This window comes from Caretta caretta, chromosome 11 (genome assembly GCF_965140235.1).
Source record: "Caretta caretta isolate rCarCar2 chromosome 11, rCarCar1.hap1, whole genome shotgun sequence".
NCBI classification, from domain to species: Eukaryota; Metazoa; Chordata; order Testudines; family Cheloniidae; genus Caretta; species Caretta caretta.
Window position 1 is genome coordinate 32,878,866 of NC_134216.1, and position 23,982 is coordinate 32,902,847.

The 23,982-nt window shown below is 42.6% G+C and overlaps 1 protein-coding gene across 27 annotated transcripts in view; it reads right to left on the bottom strand.

Moving 5' to 3' along the window:
* The window catches only part of BAZ2B (bromodomain adjacent to zinc finger domain 2B), a 277,230-nt gene that overhangs the window by 179,153 nt on the left and 74,095 nt on the right, over nucleotides 1–23,982 (bottom strand). Inside the window, exon 1 of one of the 27 annotated variants that reach the window (XM_048869511.2) lies at nucleotides 7,558–7,815. The exons of the other annotated variants lie outside the window; for them this stretch is intronic. The gene's annotated coding sequence lies outside the window, so the exon portion shown is untranslated. Of the gene's footprint in view, nucleotides 1–7,557; nucleotides 7,816–23,982 lie in introns of those variants that run through there. 27 annotated transcript variants of the gene reach the window in all.

Below are 23,982 nucleotides of genomic sequence, written 5' to 3' on the forward strand. Positions count from 1 at the left end.
AATCGCTTGACAGCTCTATTAATTACATTATCACACATCATTTATCCCCCAGACCCTCTGCCTCAGTCAGTGCACAGGATGGACCTACACTGGGTTGTCTAGTGAAGACGACTTGTCAGTAAAACTCCTGCTTCATTGGTTACCCAAGGTGTGTAGTGAATGAGGCAGAGGACTGCAGGAAGAGAAAGTAAGGTCTCCAGATTAAGGCATTTGAACATTGTGCTGAGCTCCATGCCTGATACAGATGGATTCTTCAGGAAATTTAGTTGCTAAAATCCAAGAAGTCTCTACTGAGCACCTACATAGTGCAATTTTTCAAAGGCTCACATCTTGGCCAGATTTTCACAAGGATGGCAAGAGGTACACATTGCTGACAGAGGTCAACTCGAGACAATTTCAAGTCCTTGGCCCAGAGCATGGGGGCCCTAGAGCTTATCAAAGAAAAGGTCACCAGAATGCCTTTTTTTACCATGGGCAAAACGACTTATTTTCCCCTAACTTCTGAACTGCTTTAACTGACATTTTCCAAAAAAATTCAGCATGAGGCATATAGCCAGCATGGAAATACAAATTAAACAGAAACAGTTGGCAAAGTTATAAGCAACTGAAAACACAGTCTTAAAATCGGAAGCGTTGGGCAATCTTAACAATAGGAAGCACTACTAGCTCCATTTATAATAGTGTGTGTACATGACAGAGAAAGAGAGAGACAGACAAACAGATAGCAACAGAGAGAACACGTTCGTAGTATGTCCAGGCCTTCTTGAACTAGTAGAAGTTTTAAAGAACAAAAAGACAGTAGCAGAGCCTCATTATATGCTGCATGCTAGCTATAGTATACCACAAGGCCTGCCATAACAGCAGTTTGATTCTCAATGTTGACAGTCAGAACAAAAATTGACAAGCTTGTTATTTCATACATTGTGTAGAGCCTGGCTACATTAGACATGGTGGGAGAAGTCACTTCCCTTGATTTGGAGGAAAAAATGCTCCTACACCCAGTAGTGCACATAAATCTACAAGGTATGGCTTTCTGGTCCATACCAAATTTTGGTTTCATAACACAAAGATGCCAAATTTAAAGGAATAGCCGCAGCTGTATTCATTCTTGTCATAGAATAATTACTGAACCCAGAGTACTTTCCTTCACTGTTAGACATTTGATCATTTATATATAAGAAAATATCCAGCTGAATATCAAGGTTAGAATGTGGTGGTAATAATATAGGTAACAATATCTTTACTGTGCCCAATTTACCTTTTTTTTTTTTTTTTTTTTTAAGTGTGCATCAGACTAAAGTTAATTATTTTGTACTTTGAGGCATCTCAGGTATAACAGAAAAGAGTCTGTGTTCAAAGAATGTGAATATGTATACAGGGATGTTCTAACACTCTTAATTAGATAAACAATGTGTTTCTTTCATGAAGGAATATTGTTTCAGGTAAGTATGTTTAGTAAAAAAAATCCAATAAAAAGTCAACACGTTCTAGGTCAGTTTAACTGTAACTGAAATTGTGAAATGTATTAACAAAATATGATGTGCCAACGCCTCAGTTCTGTTTTCCTTTTCCTACCAATTTAGCTTCCTGTGGTAAAAAGACAGACATCAAACCACTCATACTACAAGTTTCAGCTACTTTCCCCGAGACCGAAAATGTGCAGTCAACATGCCTGAATATTAGATGTCTGCCATATATTGCAAGTATAAAACATTTTTAAGTAGATGCACCTTAACAAAGAACAATCATTTGTATTTCTATCACATTAGGCCCAAGATCAGGTCCTCTGCTGGAACAACTCATGAGAGGGCTAAAGTTAGGCAGAAGACTCCACACTCCCTTAAATCATGGGAATGCTACTGTGCAATGTGGCGAATGTGTGCAGATTTTTGCACAGTACTGCACACAGACTGCAGGGGGTGCACACCTCCGAACCTATAGTTCTTAGATACGGAGGTCATGAGAGAGATTACAGATGGTCTGAGCAAACCCAGCAGCACAATTCCATCTAGAACAGTGCTGATGGCTGAAATCTAGCCCTCCTATGTAAGGGGGTCTGAATGTGCAGAGGGGCAACCCATATGAATTAAGACAACTGGATCAGTATTAATCCAGGAACTATTTCCCTGTGAATTTGAGAGGGTGGGATGCTGCAGAGAGTGTCTCCCTAAACTCATGGAGAATCAAAACACATGGCAAGTCTTCCACAGGGTTAGAGGTAAGGATGATCGTAGACTTGACTCCCTTCAACAGATCTTGGTCTGTGTTATCTAATTTTCTAATATATTCATGCCTTCCATCCAAAAATTCAAAAAGGATGATTCTTCCCCAAAACAACTCACAGGGAAGTATCAATCCATGTACCCTGACCGGAAACAATGAGGCGCTCAGACCTTACATCAAAAAGTCTTAGCAGGGTACTTTAGGAGAGGTAGATAGGCAAAGGTTCTACATTTACACTTGAAGGGGCCATTAGTACCCCAGCTTTTGGAGTAGGTTCTGTTCTGAGATGCATAGAGTAGATAGAATTTTAAATGCCATTGCCTCTAATATTATCAGTCCAATTTACACTATAACAAAAGAGAACAAAGTAAAATTCTTAGTAATTTATTCAGTTCTCCTATATAAGTCAAGAAAATGAATTTTCTCTCTTCTTGTCCATCAGGTGAAGACAAAATTAACTGGTCTATTAACATCAGCTTGCCTAGTAGGTCATTCCACCTTCTAGGTGTTGGCACCCTGTTTAATTTATTTCAACATTCAGAAATAAAATTTTGGACTTCGCAAGCACCTCTTGCTGGCAGGTAGCAGGAATCTCAAGGTTTCTACACAAACACCTTAATTCAGCTACACTTTTCCAGTTGCCTGGATGTTAACTTAGCACTAATTTTTATCAGGTCACATTTTCCCCCAGCAGTAGGAAGGAGTGCTGAAATTACAGGGCACTTGAGCTCCAAAGGAAAGCAGCATCTCCTACTGCTTTCTATCTATTCTGGCAAATGGTAGGGAGACACCTCCAAGCCTCCTCAGACAAAAGAAAGGCTTGCTATAATGGTAGCAGGTGAAAAAGAAGGAGGAAGCTCCCCAGCAAGAGAGGAGAGGAGAGAGACTAAAGCAAGGAGGAGTGAAGAAAGATTGGGTGGGGTTAAGATACGCTCAATTATTCCTCAAACTTGTCATTATCACCAAGCATCTAGTTTCTCACAGGTATCATAGCAAAAGTGGGTCTTCAGGACTAACCTGACTGCAGAGAGAGGGTAGTGTTGTTGTGGGTGAGCTCAAGAAGGGCACTGCACCCCTTGTCAATGGCCTGGAAAAAGGCATAGAGATTTTTCTTGTAAGAAGATGACTGACAAAGCGAGAGCAATGTGAAGAGACCATTTTCTTAAACAGTTTTTTGACTAGTCTCAGTGCTTCAGTAGGTAAGACCTTAAAGATAGTAAGATCACACCTAAAATTACCCGAAAGAATATCAGTAGAATAGCTAGGCTAGCCAACCAAAATCTGCAGTTATCCTCATTTGCCTTGAGCCTTCCACACAGAACACCAGAGTCTGTATTGACTGAAAAACACCTCTTGATAACTGGTACTCTCCAAAGTGAAGGGGATCTCCACTTCGTGTAAGGACCAAACTGAACTCCACTGACTGCAGTAAAGTTCCACCTGCTGATACCTGGACTGAAATTGGTCAGAGCCAAATTCATCATCGGTGTAAGGTGCAGCTCTGCTGAAGTCAATAAAGTGTGCACCCTTTTACAGCAAAGCTGAATCTGATCCCATGTGTATTGTTCCTTCTAGATGTAATGGTACAGAACTTGAAACAAGATCTGAGTTACAAGAAATCAGCCAAGTGATGGTGCCATAGCAGTCAGGGAATGCTTGTTTTTAAAAAGTATAATTAACAAATAAAAACAAAACCTTTCAAACCTTTCAACCTATGCAGGTGTCTGATCTTGTCACAGATGCCCACCTTCACCACTTGCTATATACTATTTGTTTCGCACGTTGCATATTGTTTCAAACTAGATAATAGGTTCTCTGGGGCAAAGGCTGCATCTTGCTACTTGTTTGTATAGTGCCCAGCGCAATGAGGCCCCAATCCTGAAGGGGGATTTTGGGCACTATTGCAATATAAACCGAAACCTCTAGACAAATGAAAAAAAGAGGAAGGAAAAATTATGAAGTAGCTGCTGGTGGGTGATGGGTTCTCTTTTGGAATTTTATTTACACAGGATGCAAGGGCCACAGAAGGGTCCTAAGCTCAGTGGAACTGTAGCAGTTCCACTGCACGTGAGCAAGGGACTGTACATCAGGCACATGCACACTGGAGCTGGACTCCACATTGGTTCCACATAACCCTACTACAAGTTTGGGGAAACATACAGATGAAAGAGTAAGATGTGGACAATGGCTCTCTAACAGGGGTTGGCAAACTACAGCCTGGGGGCCACACCCAGCCCTCCAGACATTTTAATCTGGCCCCTGAGCTCCCGCTGGGAAGCGAGGTCTGGGGTTTGCTCCACTCCAGCACTCCAGCCAGAGAGCGGGGTCAGGGGCTTGCCCCCAACTGCGCGGCTCCCGGAAGCAGAAGCATGTCCCCTCTCCGGCTCCTACACGGCTCCTCCGCACGCTGCCCCCGCCCAAGCACTACCTCCATAGCTCCCATTGAGAGGGAACCGTGGCCAATGGGAGCTGCAGGGGCGGTGCCTGCAGACAGGGCAATGCGCAGACCCTCCTGGCCATGCTGCCATGTAGGAGCTGGAGTGGGACATGCCGCTGCTTCTGGGAGCTGCTTGAGCTGGGACCTGCATGGCTGACCCCCGCTCCCGCCCTCCGAACCCCTTGGTCCCAGCCTGGAGCACCCTCCCACATCCTGAACTCCTCATTTCTGGCCCCACCCCAGAGCCCTCCCACACCCCAACCCCAAATTTTGTGGGCATTCATGGCCCGCCATACAATTTCAATAACCAGATGTGGCCCTCGGGCCAAAAGTTTTCCCACCCCTGCTCTATAATCACATCCACTGATTAGATCCATTTACACACACCTTATGCAAGGGTTTGTTGCTAAATTGTTCTACATCTTGCCCAAAGGTTAAGGGTGGGTATAACTCATCCCCCATCTAGCTCCCAACACAAAACCTGCTTACTCTTTGTGCATGGAACCAAGAGTGGTCAATCTCTCCATCTCAAGGCACTGGAAAGCCATTTCATTGGAAAACATAAAACACAATCAACAGGTCAATAACTTTTTTTTTTTTAAATCTGTATGGTGGTAGTATCTAGAACCCGCAATCATGAACCAGGACCCCCACTGTGCTAGGTGCTGTACAAACACATACCGAAAATGATTCCCGTCTCAAACAGCTTACGTTGTAAGTAAAGTTCTTGTATTCATCACTTAAAAGGAATATACTAGATGCCTAACAAACTGCAGAATCTCCCTTCTCACCTGGTTTGAGTTTTCAGAAAAACAAATCCATACTCTCTAGCTGCACAGCAGTTCAACTGGTGCAATGATAGCTATCTATTTCCACTGCTAGAAAACAAACAAAAACGTTAAAGAAGAAACAGAATACTATTCTAGCAATCCTAACTCATGCAAATCTGCAACTGATTTCAACGTTATTTACATACACATAAAAAGAAGAGATTAGAAAGCAAACAGAAAACTAAACAGATCTTACAGGGGAAGTTTGTCTCCACCTGCTGGATGGAACGAAAGCAGCAAACTATCCATGTGTAGAAGGTACAAGAACAAATTTACTTCAGAACTTGCATCTACATTTCAAACACTGCACAGCCATGTGACGTTCAATATAAATTTCTCTAGAGTCTAGACTCTCGAAATATGACTCCATAAAATATGGCAGGTTTTGTTTAAAGATTAGTGGTTATTTTCTTGGCACCAGAGTTGAATAATGAAAACAGTAAATAATGCCACCAAGCACTTACATAGTGCCTTTCCTTAGAGGATTTCACAGCACTTTGCAAAACTGGGTGATCACCATTAGCCTCATTTTATAACAGGTTAGATGACTCCTCTCCCCAAGAGGCAGGCATTGCACAGGCACTGGCAGATACAGCTTACCCACCCTGCCACACTGTTTTTCACCAAAAGGAGACCACTCAATGGTCAAATACAATCTAGACTATCCTAAGGATTACTGTGGAGTGAGTGCCAGCAAATGTTCCCATTTAATCCCAACACAATTAGGCCAGGAAGTGCTAAATGCAAAGGGGAGTTTTCTTATGTTGGCAACCTCTGGTTGGTCAGACATGCCATCTGCTTTACATGTTCCTTAATATAAGCAATTTAACCCTAACTAACGTGCACACACACACACTCTCCAGAAAATATTAATCATGTTTACTAAGGAAAATTCCATTAATCAGTTGTCAACCTATCTTGCACCGATTACTTCTTTTTCTGGCGTTTTTAAATAGAATTCTTTATCATTTTTTATCCCAAATAACTTACTATCATATTTAATTCCAGCACTTTAAGACAGCCATATTGATTTTATTTTAAAAATCCGCTCCAGCCTGTTTTTAACTTAACTGCCTACTGTAGAGGAATTGATGCCAAATGTTCACTATGGCAGCAAAGAACACTGGTGCAATCCTATTGTCCTCACCTATTTTTGGAGCCTGATTTGGCAACTTTCCTGCCCACTGTGAAACAACTGAGAAAAATGGTTAACTGTGTATGGTATACAGCCTCAGTTATGTTATGAGGGTATATGGCGCACACTGTGCACAAATTATACTTCCAGTTACAAGTGTGTAACTATCAACTTCAGTGGATTCTTTTGTATCTGTATAATGAGTAGAATTTGACCCTCAATCTCCTGGAACCCCATCTTCTGATGGTATTAAATCTCAAAATGAAGTTTTGAGGGTAATATAAAAATGGGTCCAGGCACAGAACAGCAGGAGTTACTCCTGCCTGCTCTCTACTATAAGATTGCCAATTCTGCATTTACTTGACGGAAAAATAGCTAAGTTAAACTATCATGAGTACAGAAATAGAGATCTAAATAAAATCTAACCAAGAAATTCCACATAATACTTTATTCCCAAACTGATAGACCTATGCTAGATGTAAAATAGATGATACAGGATAAATAGACCACAAATTATCAGCATTTATTCAGCAGTATTGAAAAATACTTTAGATATATTGTTTGTAATATCAGGGTTATTCCTTTGAACATATACCAGAATTGTCCATAAAATTAAGAATAGTTGAGAGATTTGCAGCTAAATAGAGTTCAATGTTAAACACTCAACATCTAAATGTATTTCAGACAAGTTTGTATTAAAACATTTTTCAAAGGAGTATTAAAAAACACTAGGCAACTTTCTTACTTCAAAAAGAAAAAGATAATCCTTGAAAATAAAATAACTGAAAAGTCTCTCTAACTGTAGGCTCTCACTTCAACCAATATTTATAAACATTTTAAATTGATAATTCTCTGGAAAAAAACAGAAAACAAAAAAGAACACTGAACACTTGTCTTTAGAGGAGAGTAGATATATAACATTAACAGCTTACTGTGGATAGTGGTTTAATCAGGAAGTAGCCATTATCCTTTCGCTACAGAGCAGTAACAGCACTCCAAAACAACAAGCCGTGGTATTTTTTTTCTCAGTTAAGAGGACTGAAAGAACACATGCTATTTTGCTCTAGCTTTGCTGACCCCAAAGGTCACCAGATGTCTGTTATCAAAAGGTATCATGAAAACATAATCCAAGCAAGTATTTACAATGCTAGATTTGTGGAAACATCTAAAATCTGTCTAACACAACCTCCCTCTGTGTGTATTACTCACAAAACATGGCTGTCTTATTCAGAGATTAGCAATTATTGTAATGAGATACTGTCGGAGAGGGTCAAATAGTACTTCCTGCAGTTTACACATCTTGATTTCCTGGTAAACAAACTGAAAGGCAGGTGGAGCACTTAGATCACTGGTAAACAAGTATGCTCACATGACCAAAACCAACCCAGGTGAACTAATTAGTTACAATACAATGTATAATAGTTCCAACTTAACTGCATCAGAAATAAAAACAACTCAAAGCAAAATGCAGATTTTTTTTCTCTAATACTGGATAAATGGCAATTCTGTACTACCTGATTATCTATAAGAATCATTTAAGTTAACTGAAGTTCAAATATACACATGCAATAAACTGCTGCTGAAGTTCTGTTAGAATGAGGAATCAGTACACATGATAAAAACAATCACAAAAGTTATTCTTGGAAAAATCTGAAATCTGAGCAATAATTACTAACAGCTGTATCTGGAGGCTTATAATTTTCATCCCCTTTACAGAAGAGAAAGGAAATAAACAACAGAACTTTCTAAAAAGATATTACATAATATATTATTTAGAAGCAACCAAAAATTAAATCTAAAGTGCAGTTTAAAAGAAAAATAAAAAAACAATGGTTGGATAAATATTTCAATTGCAGGCTCCTTCACAGCACAGAGCAAGAGGCTAGTTGGTTTGATAGCTGGACACAAATCAAAATTGTCACCGATATTAGCTTGGAAGGTTGTGATGTTATTTAAGTGTCTAGAATTCCCACACCTCCTCACCTGCTGAAAAGGGGGGGTGCAAGAGCCTCTGGTAGAGAAGAATTTGATCAACAGATATAATCTTCTACTCCAGATATTTAAAAAAATATCTAATGTGCCAGAAGTGGGAGAATCTGCACTTAATTTCTCTAAAATACATTTTTGTTGTAACTGAAAGCGATAGACTAATGTCCAATCCAAAACAATTTCCTCAACTTCTTCATATTTCAACTGGATACTCTTCCCTCCTCGCCTCCAGTGGAGGCAGTGGTCACTGAATGCCTTTGACTGCCTAAGACTGTTTTCCTCCCAAAAAATCTTAGTCACAGAGGGGATTGACATCAGCAGGAGAAGGCTATTTCTTCCCTATTTACCTGATAGAATTCACCAATGAAGAAAAAAGTTAAACAGATCCAGTTTACAATCAGGCTCTCCCTGATGGACCTTCTTCAGGAGTTGACGGGGGGCCATGACACTATGAAGAGTAAAACCCCACAGAAACAGTGACCAATGGGAAAGGAAGCCTGTTACCCTCAAGAGTAACATGGGGAGCAGACAAAAGGGACATCAACTTTCCTCTCTGAGAAACAGTTCAGCATGCAGCCACAGGAAAGCAGCCAATTGACAAATCTGGAGAATGAAATCCAGGTACAGAATGGGCATTGGCAATGCAAATCTCTACTAACTATATTGTCAATGTGTCCCAACCCTATTTCAAAATCACCTCTAAGAACAAGGACCTGATCCAAAACCTATAAAAGTAAATGGAATGAATCCTATTCACTTCAGGGGTAGGGTTGGATCAAGCCTAGAGAGCATATCCTAGGCTGAGGCCTTGTCTACACTAGAAAGGTTTGCTGGTATAGCTATATTGGCAAACCCTTCCAGTGAAGACACATCTTATACTGGAAAAAGAGTTCTTTTGCTAGTGTAGCTAATACCAGTTCCACAAATAAATAAGCAGTATCATCAAAAGGACATTTTTGCCAGCACAACTGCGTCAACACTACAGCTTTTACCAGCCTACCTATGTCTGTTAGGGAGTGTGTTTTTTTTGCATTCCTAACTGACATAGCTATGCTAGCAAAACTTTAAAGTATAGACCAGGCTTGAGTGCACATTCAGTTATTGGAGTTTCTACAAAGACTGCCAACAATGGTACCATCTCAGTACTAAAAGTATGATGGTGTTTTGTGAGTGGGACACCTGTCCAATAAACCAGGCCCCATGATTAAATGTAGTTTGTAAATTAAAAACATTCCAAAAACTATGCTAATAATATCAGCAAAAATAGTAATGAGGATTCTTCTTGTAAAATATTTATATTTTACACTGTTGATTTAAAAGATTATCTTGAGATTTTTAATAAAAGATTATTTCATGCATTAGTATGGCCACAATTGTCATAACAAAATGCAGAGAAAGAACTCATTCCCTTAAAAAAACGATTTCAAAACATCAAAATTGTATTGCTAGAATCTGTTGGGTTTGTTTGTTTCTTTTTGCTTACAAAAAGCAATTCTTGTCAAAAGAGACGGTTAAAAAAATACAAATCTTCAAGCAGAAATAAAGCCTTGTGCTTAGAGAAAAATCTCAGCAGAGCTCTCTTTACAATAGTTTAAAAAATACCTTTCCATAAGCAGTACACAGTTCATAGTGATATCAGTGGGAGTTTGCCTCTGACTTCACCATAAGCATAAGAGATAGTGAGTTAGGGCCTTAACGTTAGAAACTTTTCATCCAAAAAATACTTACTCACAAAAATAGTCCCAATGAATTTAATAGGTCATATACAATTAAGGGTTTTTATGGGTTGGGACATGTGTACTAGAGTTATTATTCAGATTATTAGCTAGTGAGGTGAACAATTCTTCTTCGATCATCTCAACACACATTACCCACACTGCAAAACATAATTATTAGGTAAAGTGTGTCTTTGCAATGGAACATGAAATGAAGGAGGATACACACACACACACACACATATATATAACACTGGCAACAACAAAATAGGGTACATCTTTGGTAAATGTTTCCAGCTCACCCTCAACTCCAAGCCAGATACCAGTGTTAACAAGATTACACACAATAAGGGTTATTTTCTGCCCCTTCTGACCACCAGAGGCCCTCTCGGGACTCATCTCACCTCACACTTGTCAGTCGCTTGCTTAATCGTATAATGCTCAAGTATCATGAGGCCCAAAAACTGCTAAAATATTGGAAAATTTAAAAAAAGATCTGACAAGATAAGGAAACTGTTTTTGTGCTTGTTTCATTTAAATTAAGATGATTAAAAGCAGCATTTTTCTTCTGCCTAGTAAAGTTTCAAAGCTGTATTAAGTCAATCTCCAGCTATAAACTTTTGAAAGAACAACCATAACGTATCATTCACGGTTATGAACATTTCAGAGGTACAAACAACCTCTATTCCCAAGGTGTTTGTAACTTTGAGGTTCTACTGTAGGCATATTTTTACTCTTATCTGTACTTTCAGAAGGCAAGCAGTCCTGCGCTAATAAGAACATTTCAGGTTGACCTTCAGAGGTGGCGCTGAGTAGAGTACACTGCAGCAGAGAAGGGTAGAAGTAACAGAAGTCATGGACTGTTGGATTTCTATTGTGCAGTCTACATTAGAGAGGAATGGCTACAATCTCCAAGTAAACTGCAAATAGTGAAAGGCACTATGGCCAGGGCTTTGCATTTTACATTATTCCTTAGCCACCAAATTTGCTGCAGAATCCACATGTCACTCCAGAATATAAAACTTTCCTTTAAAACAAAACAAAAATCTTCTAGCTGATATAGCTGTGAATATAACCTCCTGAATACGAATTGAATGAAACTGATGCAGTCATCTAAGTATACAGACAACATGAAAAAATGGCTCTGATCAGTGTGAATTTCCCCCATTCATCTCCATGATGTGTTAAACCTGAAAGTTAATGCTGATGGTTTCACATCAGTGTGGTTAAATCTTTCACTGCTAATGATCTGAGCAAAAATACCCAGCTAACATGTATATCCATTTATGTTAGCTGAATGGACAGATATTCATGGACAAGGAGAGACCAATAGGCCAGCTGAATACTATCAGAATTTGCTGGGGTGAGGCACCAGCAATTCAAACCATTCCTACGTTCCCTGCCCCCTAAAATCTCAAGTTACTTCCAACTCTGCCCACCAGAAGAAGGGAAAGTGGAGATGCAGATTCTTCTCCTCTACCCAAAGTCTCAACCACCTCTTCCAAAAAGCCCAAATGCATCTTACTTCTTTGTAAGTGACAAATCTTTCAGCTGTTCCCTTTCCAATGAAGTGCAATTCCCACTTCCCAAGCAATCTGGAACGAGTGAGAAGTCTTACTCATTGGGCCAGATTCTAACATGCTTAAGACATCTGAGTACTACTTTATTTCATGAGGGCTCCCACCATGAGGCCATTCATAGAGTAAGCTAATATTCAACTTGAGTAAAGAGTGTCAGAATGTGGCCCTATATTTGGAAAAGACATTGCTTTAAAAACATGTAGCAAGCTAATCCCCTTTCTCCATAGTGCTTCAAACAGCTGATGCCAGTTCAGAAGGAGCCTCTTAGGGCTGTTCAGAAAGTGTGTAGCAGCTGAATTCCCCCTACCTGCCTTAGTCCTAGCCCTACCAGGGCATAGGGTGGAGCGGGGGTTCCTATAAGAGGCAGGAAGGAGATACGGCATCCTCCTCTGCTCTTCTTCCTCTAAAGCAACCTAGGCAGTGTATTGTGCCACAGGGCCTGGTGCTATACTCGTGATTTCTTTGGTTTTCGTTTACAGATTCCTCCCCCACCACCAGCCCCAATTTTAACCTGAATGCTTGAACATGGGACATATTAATTGGATCCTAACGTAATATCTTGAATCAAAAGATGCAAGTGAAATATTGCAAGTACTAATTAGCAAGAGCCACTAAAAATTATACATTTATTGCCCACTATGTCTGCAAATTGTCCTCAGAGTTTTTTCTTTGTAAATTTAATTAATTCTGCACTTACTAAAGGTATCAGAATGAGTGTTCTGGAGGCTGAATTTCTTTGTTTTTTCCATCATGCAGTAATAGTGCAAACTCCTGCCCTGTCACTGTATCCCAATCCCCAACTGCTCAAACGTCCCTCATTTTGAAGGAATGTCACTGATTTTAGTCTCAAAACTACCTACTTTCCACACAAATTTGGTATCCCCACATTTTTTATAGCTGAAAATGTATTTATATATGAAATAAAGAATTATGAAACCAAGGCCATAGAAAGAAACGGTAACTTTCTTTAACTGTGGTTCTTCAAGATGTGATGTAGATGTGTACTCCAAGTAGAAGTGTGCATACTAGAAGCAGACACTTCTGCCTAGCAGTACCTGTAGAGGGGTGGCGCTCAGGCCTCATGCCCGTAGCCCTACCCCTGGCTATATGAGGTGGTTCCGCCCCAATTCCCCTCAGTTCTTTTGCACCAAATGTCCATGGGAAGACTCCGATGCAGAGGGGACAAGGTGGGCCGTGGAATACACATCTGCATCACATCTTGAAGAACAACAGTTACAGTAAGTAATTGTTCCTTCTTCAAGTAAATGCAAACGTGTGTATTCCAAGTGTGTGATTACCGAGCAGTAGCCACATCCCCAGGCAGGGCTCAGTCTACCTGAGTAAGATTGCAGGACACTCTTCTGACATTAGCATCCGCTCTGGAAGAAGCGGTTATCCCGTAATAGTCCGTATATGTATGTATAGACAACCCTACAACCCTACAAATGCCCAATATGGAAATGTCATTAAGGAATGCCACCGACATTGCCTGTGTCCATAACTGGTGAGGAGCCATAGCCAATGCTATATCATATTCAGTCTTGATGCAAGATGTTATCCCTCAAGAGATGGTCTGCTCAGAGACCGCCTATCCCTTCATGGGGTCCACATATGATACGAACAGGCAAGGCAAAGCACGAAACTGTTCAGTCCTCCTCAGATAAAAGCTTTGACAGCATCTAATGTAAGGAGGCATTGTTCCTCTGGTGAGGAATGCAGATAAGGGGAAAATATAGACAAATATACTCTCTGGTTCAAATCAAACTGAGAGACCATCTTGGATACAAGGTGTGGCGGGAGCATAATCTTGTCCCTGGAGAACTGTGTGTAAGGAGGCCCGGCAACTCACACACCCTCCTAGCAGAAATAATGGTTATAAAAAATATAGTCTTCTGAGATGGAAGGGTGTGACAGGACCCCAGGGTATGACCTGGACTGTGGGACCTCTGTGCCCCCTTAACTTTCCAGCCTGGGCTGTCTCTCACAATGCTTTTCTAGTGACAAGCAGCAAACCTCTCCAGGCGCTGTTATTACTCAACTAACAACATGCAGAGACAAACCCAGCTAAGTTGCATAAAAGCTCTCCAAGCCACTCATTAACTATACAGAGGGAGACCCCAGCAAATCCCCCCAGCCTTGTACCCCAGAAGTGTACCATCTTACACTGCTCAAGACTGTTTCTTGAACAATGCAAGCTCATTAATTAGTTCGCCACTTCGTTGAAGGATATTGGCCATGCACCAGCCTTTGTAATCTAAGCAGATTCCCTAAGCAGTTTGGACAAACACACTGGTAAGGATAAAAGATTAAAATAAGTTTAACTACAGAAAGATAAATTTTAGCTGATTATAAGTGGAAGGCATAAAGGTCAGAGACAGTTACCTAAGAAAATAAAAAATAAACACGCATCCTAAATCCTAAACTCCCAGACTAAGCAAGATTTGAATCAAATGGCTTTGATTCAAATCTGGACGTTGCAGGAGGTCACAGTTCTTAACACACAGTCTATGAATTTCCTTCTCAGCGTGAGACCAATCTCCTCAGTTTTATGTCTCTGTCTTCCCAGAATTCTTGTTGCCTTCAGCGTAGGTGGGGGGAGGAGAGAGGTGATCGCCTAGTATCACTATCCCTTATTTTTATACTCTCAATTCAGAGAAGATACTGACCCAGGCATGTCCTGGTGGGCCTTGCTAAGTCATATAGTTGAACAATCCTCACTGTGTAGTGCTTGTGCAACTATTTCTTACAAAATTGTAAATCTCTTGTTTACAATTCTCTTGTCAGTCAATGGCTCGTGATAGTAGCTTAACACCCATTTGGGTGTGGGTCACCACCTTTGTTGTCACTGGAGAACTAGCAGTGGGCATCTCCCAGACTCACAGCATATTTCAATAACAACCACATACTGGGTTGCCTACTGTCTAGTCACACAAACACAAGCACCCTTGTCCTGCCCCCTGCCCCAAGGCTCCGCCTCCACTCCACTCCACCCCTTCTCTGAGGCCCCATCCCACTCACTCCATTCCCCCCTCCCACCATTGCTCACTCTCCCCACACCCTCACCCACTTTCACTGGGCTGGAGCAGGGAGTTCGGTCGCGAGAGGGGGTGTGGGCTCTGGGCTGGGTCCAATGGGTTCAGAGTGTGGGAGGTGGCTCTCACTTGAGCTTAGGCAGGGGTTTGGGGTGCAAGCTCTGGGAGGGACTCTGGGTGCTGGAGGGGGTTTGGAGTACTGGTTCTAAGAGGGGGCTCAGGGCTGGGGCAGGAAATTGTGGTGGAGGAAGGGGAGAGGGATGCGGGCTCCAGCCAGGCAGTGCTTACCTTGGGCAGCTTCCGGTCAGAGGCACAGCAGGGCTAAGGCAGGCTCCCTGCCTGCCCTGACCCCACACTGCTCCTGGAAGTGCCTGGCAGGTCCCTGCGGCCCCTGGAGCCCCCTCTTGCTTGCAGGCACCGACCCCACAGCTCCCATTGGCCACAGCTCCCAGCCAATGGGAGCTGTGGAGTTAGCACTTGGGGCAGCGACAGCGCCCAGAGACCCCCTGTTCCCCTCCCAAAGGCCGCAGGAACATGCTGGCTACTTCCGGGAGCAGCGGGGAGCCAGGGCAGGCAGGGAGCTTGTCTTAGCCTGCTGCGCTGCTGGACTTTTAGCGGCCTAACATCTCCCGTTTTGGCTTCAGTAGCCTCCGGGAGATAGAACCCAATTCTGGGAGACTCCCGAGGAAACCATGTGGGTTGGCAACCCTAACCATATAGCAAAAGTCTCATCACTTCATACACTAATGATTATATGTATTTTGACAGAACAATGCGTTTCAGCAGATCATGACCTTTCATATGGTATCTTACACGTAAGATACCATTTGAAATATCACAACCACATACAAATGATGAATATGGGGATTACAAGGTGCTACTTTGAGATCTAGTGCATCACAAAGGGGCAGCAGACAGGAAGGAAGAAGCTCAAATGGAGGCCCCATTAGAGCTGTTAAAATGGTGTTCAGGTCCCACAGGTGGACCAGCTCTTAGACTGGAGGATGCAGGTGAAGAAGTCCTTTCTCGTCGCCCAGGGAATTGGAGAAATTCAATTTCCCTTGGATATGTGGATGAAATGTCGATACTGCTGCCAAATGCACTCTCAGAGAACTGAGTACTAAGTCCGATTTCTGAAGGTGAAGCAGGTACTCCAAGATGTCCTGGATGGAAGACCCCGCTAGATGGGTCCCATGAGCCAAGAACCACACTGAAAACCTCTTCCACTTTGCCAAGTAGGTCATTCTAGTCAAAGGCTTCCTACTGTTAAGTAGGACCTGTTGGTCAGCCTGTGAGCAACGCTATTCACCTACACTGTAATGTACAGAGAGCTGATCACCAGATGCATGGTGCAGCCACAGTCCTGTGTGATAAGGTCAGAAAGGAGAAATAAGATGGGAGATTGAACTGACAGAACGTGTCTGAGAATCAGCACTGCCTCGGCCACGCTGGGGCAATCGGGATGAGCCAGGCTCGATCCGCCTTGAGTTTGGTGGTAAGTTGAGGAACGATCAGGACAGAAAAGAATGTATACAGCAGAGTCAAGGGAAAGCATCAGAGAGGAAGCCCAGGCTGAGCATCTCCTGAGAGCAGAATAGGCAATACTTCCTGTTTTCCCTCATTGCGAAGAGGTCAATCATGGGGATGCCCCACACTGCTAAAACTATTCGAAGGACCTCCACTTTCAGGGACCATTCCTGACTTGGGGAGAAAAACCTGTAGAGATGATCCACGAGGCAGTAAGAGGACAGCTATAAGGGTAAGGTCTTCTTTGATGCTGAACTGCCACCGGTTGATCACCTTGAGGCGGAATGATCTGGAGTGGGCTCCCCTTTGTTTGTTCACATTGTACATCACAGTGGTATTGTCAGTGAGTATGTGAACCAGTGAATGTCTGATATGTTCCCGAAAGGCATGACACACATAGATGGCCCAAAGCTTCAGCACACTGATGTGGAGCAAGGCCTCCTGTTCTCACCAGAGTCACTCAGTGAGTCCAGATGTGCCCCGCCCAACCAAGAAGGGACATCTCAGTAACCACTGACTTGGTCGGAAAGGGCTGAGCAAAGGTACACATTGCATAGGGACTCCCACCAGCACAGGAACTCCAGGACTGATAGACGAAGGAGAACCAATCAGTCCAGAGAATGCAGGGCAGGGCAGTAAACCATCTTGAGCCAAATTCGAAGAGGGTGAAGATGAAACCTGGTGAGATGGACCACCTGGGTGCAAGCGGAGACATGGCGCAATGGGCTCAGACACACGTCGACTGTCATGGATGGTTGTGATTGCAGACTAAGACACAGCTGTTGAATCACCTGGAAGCGGTCAGTCAGCAGGAACACTTTCGACATTGTGGAATCTAACAGGGGCCCAATGAACTCTATTTACTGAGTGGGAGCCAAGGTCAACTTCATAGTGTTTAGAATGAGTTCTAAATGATGGAGTAAATATAGCATGGTGTCGATGTGAGCGAGAATCTCCTCTCTGGACTCAGCAACCAGTCGTTGAGGTGGGGAAGGTATGGATTCATTTCCTCCTGAGGTATGCCATGACTGCTGCCATACATTCAGTGAAGACTCAGGAGAGATGCCGAATGGGAAAACCGTGCACCGAAAGTGTCAGTCTCCTACCAGGAAATGAAGAAACTTCCTGTGGCTCGGAAGGATGGCCACATGAAAGTAAGTGTCCTGAAGATCCAGAGCAGTTGTTTTGAAACAAAGCAAGGATTATAGCTGATATATGAGCTTCTGTATGGTCACTCTATTTCATTTATTTGTTGAATCCATGGAGGTCAAGGATGGGTCTCATCCCATCCAAGGATTTTGGTATCAGGAAATACCCACGATCCCAGTGTTCTCACAAAACCTCCTCCAATGCTCACAACATTAGCAGAGAGCTGACCTGCTCAAAGAGCAGCCTCCTGAGAGGGGTCCGTGAAGAGGGACGGGGAAGGAGAAGGGCTGGAGAGGGGGCATGGAGAGGAACTGGATGGCATAGCCCTATCTGACAGCTTTTAGGACCTAGTTGCAGAAGGTAATCGAGACCCAGGCAATGTAAAAGTGGGCTAGCATGTCCCCAAAGGAACAGGCATATGACAAGGGAGGAAGAAAAAAGGGGAACAATGCTCTGGACCACCGAGTCAAAACAGGTGCTTAGCAGGCACCCAGGGAGGGGGTGCAGACAGGCCAGGCCATGAACCCGAGTGCTTTCTCTTATGGGACTTGTCCCTCTTCCTGGGATAGTCTCACTGTCTCGGAGGAAAAAGCTGCACAAAAAGGATGCTGCAGCCTGTATGACTGTTATTGTTGCGCCCCGTAGTGGCATCTCTGTGTGGCTGGCGTGTACGCCCCCAGAGACCTTAATATAGCCTTTGAATCCTTGAAGGAATGCAGGGTTTCATCAGTCTTGACCGAAAGCAAGGTTCAATCATCAAAACACAGGTCCTAAATTGCTTGCTGGATATCCAGCGTGATCACCGAGTTCTGGAGCCAGGAAGCCCTCCCTTATAGCAACTGCCAATGCCATCGTCCTGGCTGAAGTATCCGCCACATCAAGGGCAGGCTGCAGAGATGTTATAGCTACCCAGCAGCCCTCAGCGACAAACACCCGAAATTCATCACGGGAAGCCTTGTACAACTGCTCCTCAAATTTGGCCACAGCCAACTAACTGAGGAAGTCATATCTTGCCAACAAAGCTTGCTGGTTCACAATCCTCACAATCCTGTAGTGAAGAGGAGGTGTATATCTTTCTATCCAAAAGGTCCATGCACTTAGAGTCTCTGTCCTTAGGGTGGACTTGAACTTGCCCTGCCAGCCTCCAACATTCACCACCATGACCACCAAGAATTTCAGGGCTGGATAGGAATAGAACCCCTTGTATCCCTCCACAGGCACAACATAGCATTTCTACAAGACCTTGGCCATCAGCGGTACCAAAGCCGGCATACCCAAAGAGCTCTCAAAGGTTTGAGGAGTGCCTCATTAATTGGGAGGGCCACCCTTCCAGGGATGAATGTCCACAAGTTTATGGGTATTCTCCTGGAGAAAATCCTCTTGAACACGAGAGACGAGGCCACTCAACATAAAAGGTCCTGGTATGCCTTAAACTCCTCCAGGATGGAAGGGGAGGATGAACCAGGCAGCACTGCTTCGTCCAGGGACAAGGATGAGGCTGTTGGCTGGGCTAAAGGCAAGTCCTGCTCCTAAGGCAGCATCTCTGGATGGGGAAATTTCAGGAGCTCCACAGGAAGGGGAACCTCAGGCATCTGGACTTGTGGGTGATCTGCAGCCACCAATGCTACACAAACAGGTGATCTCGCTTTGAACTGGATGATGAGCAAGACCTCCAGGAGGAAGGAGTTTCCCAGCAAACCCAAGGGGAGCATTGGTATGGGTAAGGCATTGGTGGCCAGTAGGAGATGGTCCATGGGTCTCCATAAGGGCCTCAGGGCGCATGCCAATCCTGGTAGCCCTTCAGGTCTACCACTGGCTTCAGACCTCCTCTGATGAAGTAGAGCAGGAGGACAAGGATCCCAATTCTGAAATAGGGGAGTCCCAGGACCTGGGAGACATAGGAGGAGTGACTCTAGAGGGAGAGAGCAGGCAATTCGACTCATCCGTGTCCCAAAACAAGGTCGGAATCGGCACTCCTGATATAGTCGGCACCACCAGTGCCAAAAATGCCAGTGCCACAGGCAAAGTCAGTCCCAGTACAAATATTGGTACTCAATATTTGGGCACAACGTTGGGCACAGCAACGTTGGGCACAGCAACAACCTCCATGGAACCATCAGCGGCGTCGATTGCATCGGTGCCGAGGAAGGGCCAGTGTAGTGGAGCGGTTGCCCCACACCAGGAAGAGGAAGGGTTAAAGCTGGCCAGAGGGAGCCTATGCAGAACCCTACAATTAGAAGAGGGCTCACTAAGTGAGCCAATCGGGAGGTGGCTTCTTGCAGCAGCCAATCAGGGCCAGCGGGGGCCATATATAAAGGGCTGCTCCACAGAGCAGAGGACAGTCTCTCCCTGGCCTGCTAGGGAGAAGGATTGTCTGCCTAGGAGCACCAGAGCTAGAGCAGTGCTGGGCAGGGCAGCAGAGCAGGAGGAGCTTCTGGCTGACTTCTGCCAGACTGAGGTCCTGGAGAAAGGGCAGATAAAGTGCTAGGGCTTCCCCCACTTGCCCTGAGGGAAGTGGACAACACAAACTGGAGTCGGGCCAGCGGCAAAGATGGGACCAAAAGCCAGAGTAGGTCCAACACAGCCTGGTACACTGATGTCATAGATACTGTTGGTACCGGCATTCTTCCTGTAGTTACTAGACTCAACGGACGCCTAGAGGCCGGAACTGGAGTTGATGGTATAGGTGTCTGCCCTCCCTACCCTATACTGAGGGAGGGTCAGAGGCACCTGCACCATCCCGCATGCCAGAGCCTTCCTGGTGCTGGTCTGCGCTTTTCTTAGGGGAGGCAGAAGAGTCACCCCAGGACCTGGAGCACTCGCGATTGGTCTTCTGAGACCTCATATTTGGCACCGATGACAGAGAACAACTCCTGCGTCTCTTGGGGAAGCTCCTGCCCCAGAATGGGAGGCAGTAGCATTTTCCAAGCTGGAGGGCGATCTGTGGCCCGAGGAAGGCCTCAGTACCAGGTCAGTTCTGATGGCCTGTTCAAGCAGGTGCTGCTTGAGGCGAAGATCCCGTGCCACCGGAGTCCTCTTTTTGAACAATCTTAAGGTGGAACAGCTCTCTTTAAGGTGGGCTTCGCCAAGACAGAGCAAGAACTTCGTGTGGGGGTCATTATTGGAAATCACCACTCCACACAAAGGACAATGCTTGAACCCTGGTGAGGGCATCACTGGGGAGCACTACCACTATACTATTACTCTAATACTAACTAAACTATTAACTATGTACATTAAAATTAGGCTAGGACGATGAATTGTGAGGTTGTGAAATGACAACCACACAGAGCTCCGACTTCAGCTGATGGGCGGTGAGAAGGAACTAACGTGGGGTCAGGGCAGTGTTGCCTCATATAGCCAGGAAACGGGTTTCAAGCATGAGGTGCAAGCACCGCCTCTCTATGGGTACAGCTAAGCAAAAGTCTCTGGCTCCAACACTCACAACCTGCTTGGAATACATGTCTGTATCTACTCGAAGAAAAAATAATATTACATTAAAGAGAGAAATCCCACAGCATTTTAACTTTCTTACATGAATAATTTGTGTCCTCCTCATTTGGGGTCTTTGTCCATCAAAACTTTCCACCACTACCAGATATGGGCTAAAGCTTATGCTCAAATAAATCTGTTAGTCTTTAAGGTACCACCAGACTCCTTGTTGTATTAGTTCCTTAAGCCATTTAGCCTCCAACCGTCTTACATTTCTGAATTTAGCATTTTATAAATAAATTCAAGTCACATTAGGATAAACTATTTAATATCTGGATTTTCAATTAAACATTTTCCAGTATTTTCTCATTTATTAGAGCTTGAAAACTATTCAAACTTGTCTATGTACACACTTATTTGGGGATTTTTTTTACTAGCTAGTGGGAATCAGCTAGTGAATCAGCTATATAAAGTATCTACAAAAAAAAATACTTTAACAGCCTAGCATTTGCTCTTTATAATATAGTTTAGCATTAAACATGATTTATTTTCTCGAACTGATGGCCTTCAGAAGGTTTGCAATCTATATTTTCCTTCCAGAACACAGGAAGGGGTTTATTTAATAAATTAGATCTCTCACCATAAAAGCTAGGGGAACATTTTATAGATATTTTGTGTTAACAAGATACCTTTAATATGCAACTCTAGATATACCTTGAAAGGTTTAAGAACAAAAAAGAAATGTTGGAAGGCCATGAATATTTTTTAGAAAAGATACAAAAGACTGAAGAAAACTATAAATGTATATCCTTTCATTTATCTATCAACATAAAATAGACACACACACACAGCCTGTGAGAATACAATATTAATTTTACTGCAGAAGAACAGACATTGCATAACAATGAGATTTGCTAATGAAATCAGCCATCAACCTGGAATACATATGTATTAAACCAAGACCTCAGTGTCATTTTCTTTTTGCATCATTTGTTCTCTCTCTCTCTCATTTTTCTCGACCTTTCAATATTTTGTCCTCCTTCAGGTTTTATTGCTTCAAATAATACAATATTATACAATATTGCTGTAACACTATAGATGCAGCACTTTTCATTTTATCACATTTATTTTTGTTAAATGTAGAAGCTAACTGCACAGGTTCCATCAGCATTGTTAATGTACCTTTGAAAGAAAAATCAGTGATGCTAAAGAGACAAAGGAGGTTTATTTCTATGGAAAATTGAAGTAACACATCTAATAAAAATTGAATATTACTTAGTACATAAACCATGTAGAAACTTTTACAACTAGATCAGTGTTTACCTACCTGTTAATGCAGAGATTTTATATATAAAATATATATTACCCTTGTATTTAATGGTTAAATGTGGCCATAGTGTAAAACTATGACATGAATGAAAATAATTGTTTTACTAACTCCCCAAAATCACCATAATTTTAATATATTTAAATAAGCCATCACATTTAGTAACAACATGAACAGCATATATTCTACACATTGATTTGAAATACAGACACCGGTACCTGAAAAGTAGAATTCTTTAAAAAAAAAATCAAGATTATTTACTATTTATGCATGGAATGATGCACTTTGCAGCTGTTCACTACAGAAGATCAATGAATTACAAAAATCTGTAACATGCTACTCAGCTCACCGAGCACAATGATACATATTTTACTTTTCTGGGATATATTTGGCTCCATACTGTTTTGTGAAGATGCCATATTTAAAATGTTAAAAGCTTCCTACCACCTTTTGATGCCAGACCAGATTACCCAAACTGGGTTTTGAGCAACTACAAAAATTAACGGCATAACCTGCTATGGAATGTAATTGTTCTTAATTTATGATACTAATAATGTTTAGTTGGTAGCACTTCAGCTAATATTCCGCTGTTAACATAATATCTGTATCAAGTTAGCGTGCTTCATTTTCAGAGCACCCCATTGCCTACCTCCAAGTAGTACACGGCAGATTAACAAAAGCAGTAGAAATCACAAAGACGCTTAAAAAGCAAACAAACATTCTCTAGGAACACCTGAAATCTTTTTAGACTGTCACTTGCTTATAAAAATCAGGTTTTCACTACAGTGGTGTTATAGACATAATCTTATTGGTTTTCAGGGCATAAGGAAGAATCTATGTAATTCATAAAGTAATTTATGTTTTCAAAGAAAAAGCTATTCATCCTGCCACCTGATATTTCCCTGTCCACTCAGGAGTGGCTCTTCAGAGACGAGAGAAAAATCAGAAGGTAATTAATTAATTAATTAATTAAGGTGAGTGTTTGGGAAGGTCTGGAAAAATATTAAGAAAATTTCAGAATCTTATTACCTTCACCATCACCAGGGCCATCAAATGTACCAAGTCACTACTGTAGTTGCCAAGTAAGAACCCCATCAAAATATCAGAGAAAAGAACCACCAAGATACCACAGTGAAATAAAATATAATAAAAAAAAATATTCCTCAAGCATACACAAGCACATGACACAGCCAATCCTGCATTTTTATGCAACCAGTGCTTCCACTGGAGTCACTGAAAGTTTTGGGTGTTCACAAGATACATCATTAGGTCCCATTCTATCCTTCCATTTTCCCCCTCTTCCTCTTACATACCCCAAGTGTGCAACAACCTATAAGAAACTTCCAAGTGTCTATATTTCAAAGGCTTAGTGTTAATTTTAAAATTCCAGAGATTCTGAACATAGAAGATGTAGAAGATTGTTCAGAGTCACAATCTAGCAAAAATATTTTAAAGCTCACTTCTAAGCATTTGTCTTTCTCCAGAAATCCGTATATATTACATTTCCAAGATGAATGCGATTGAACTGGTCGAGGCACAATTAATTCCATTGGGCTCACCTTCTGGAGCAAAGACTGCAAGAACCTTGACCCTGAAAAGCATAGGG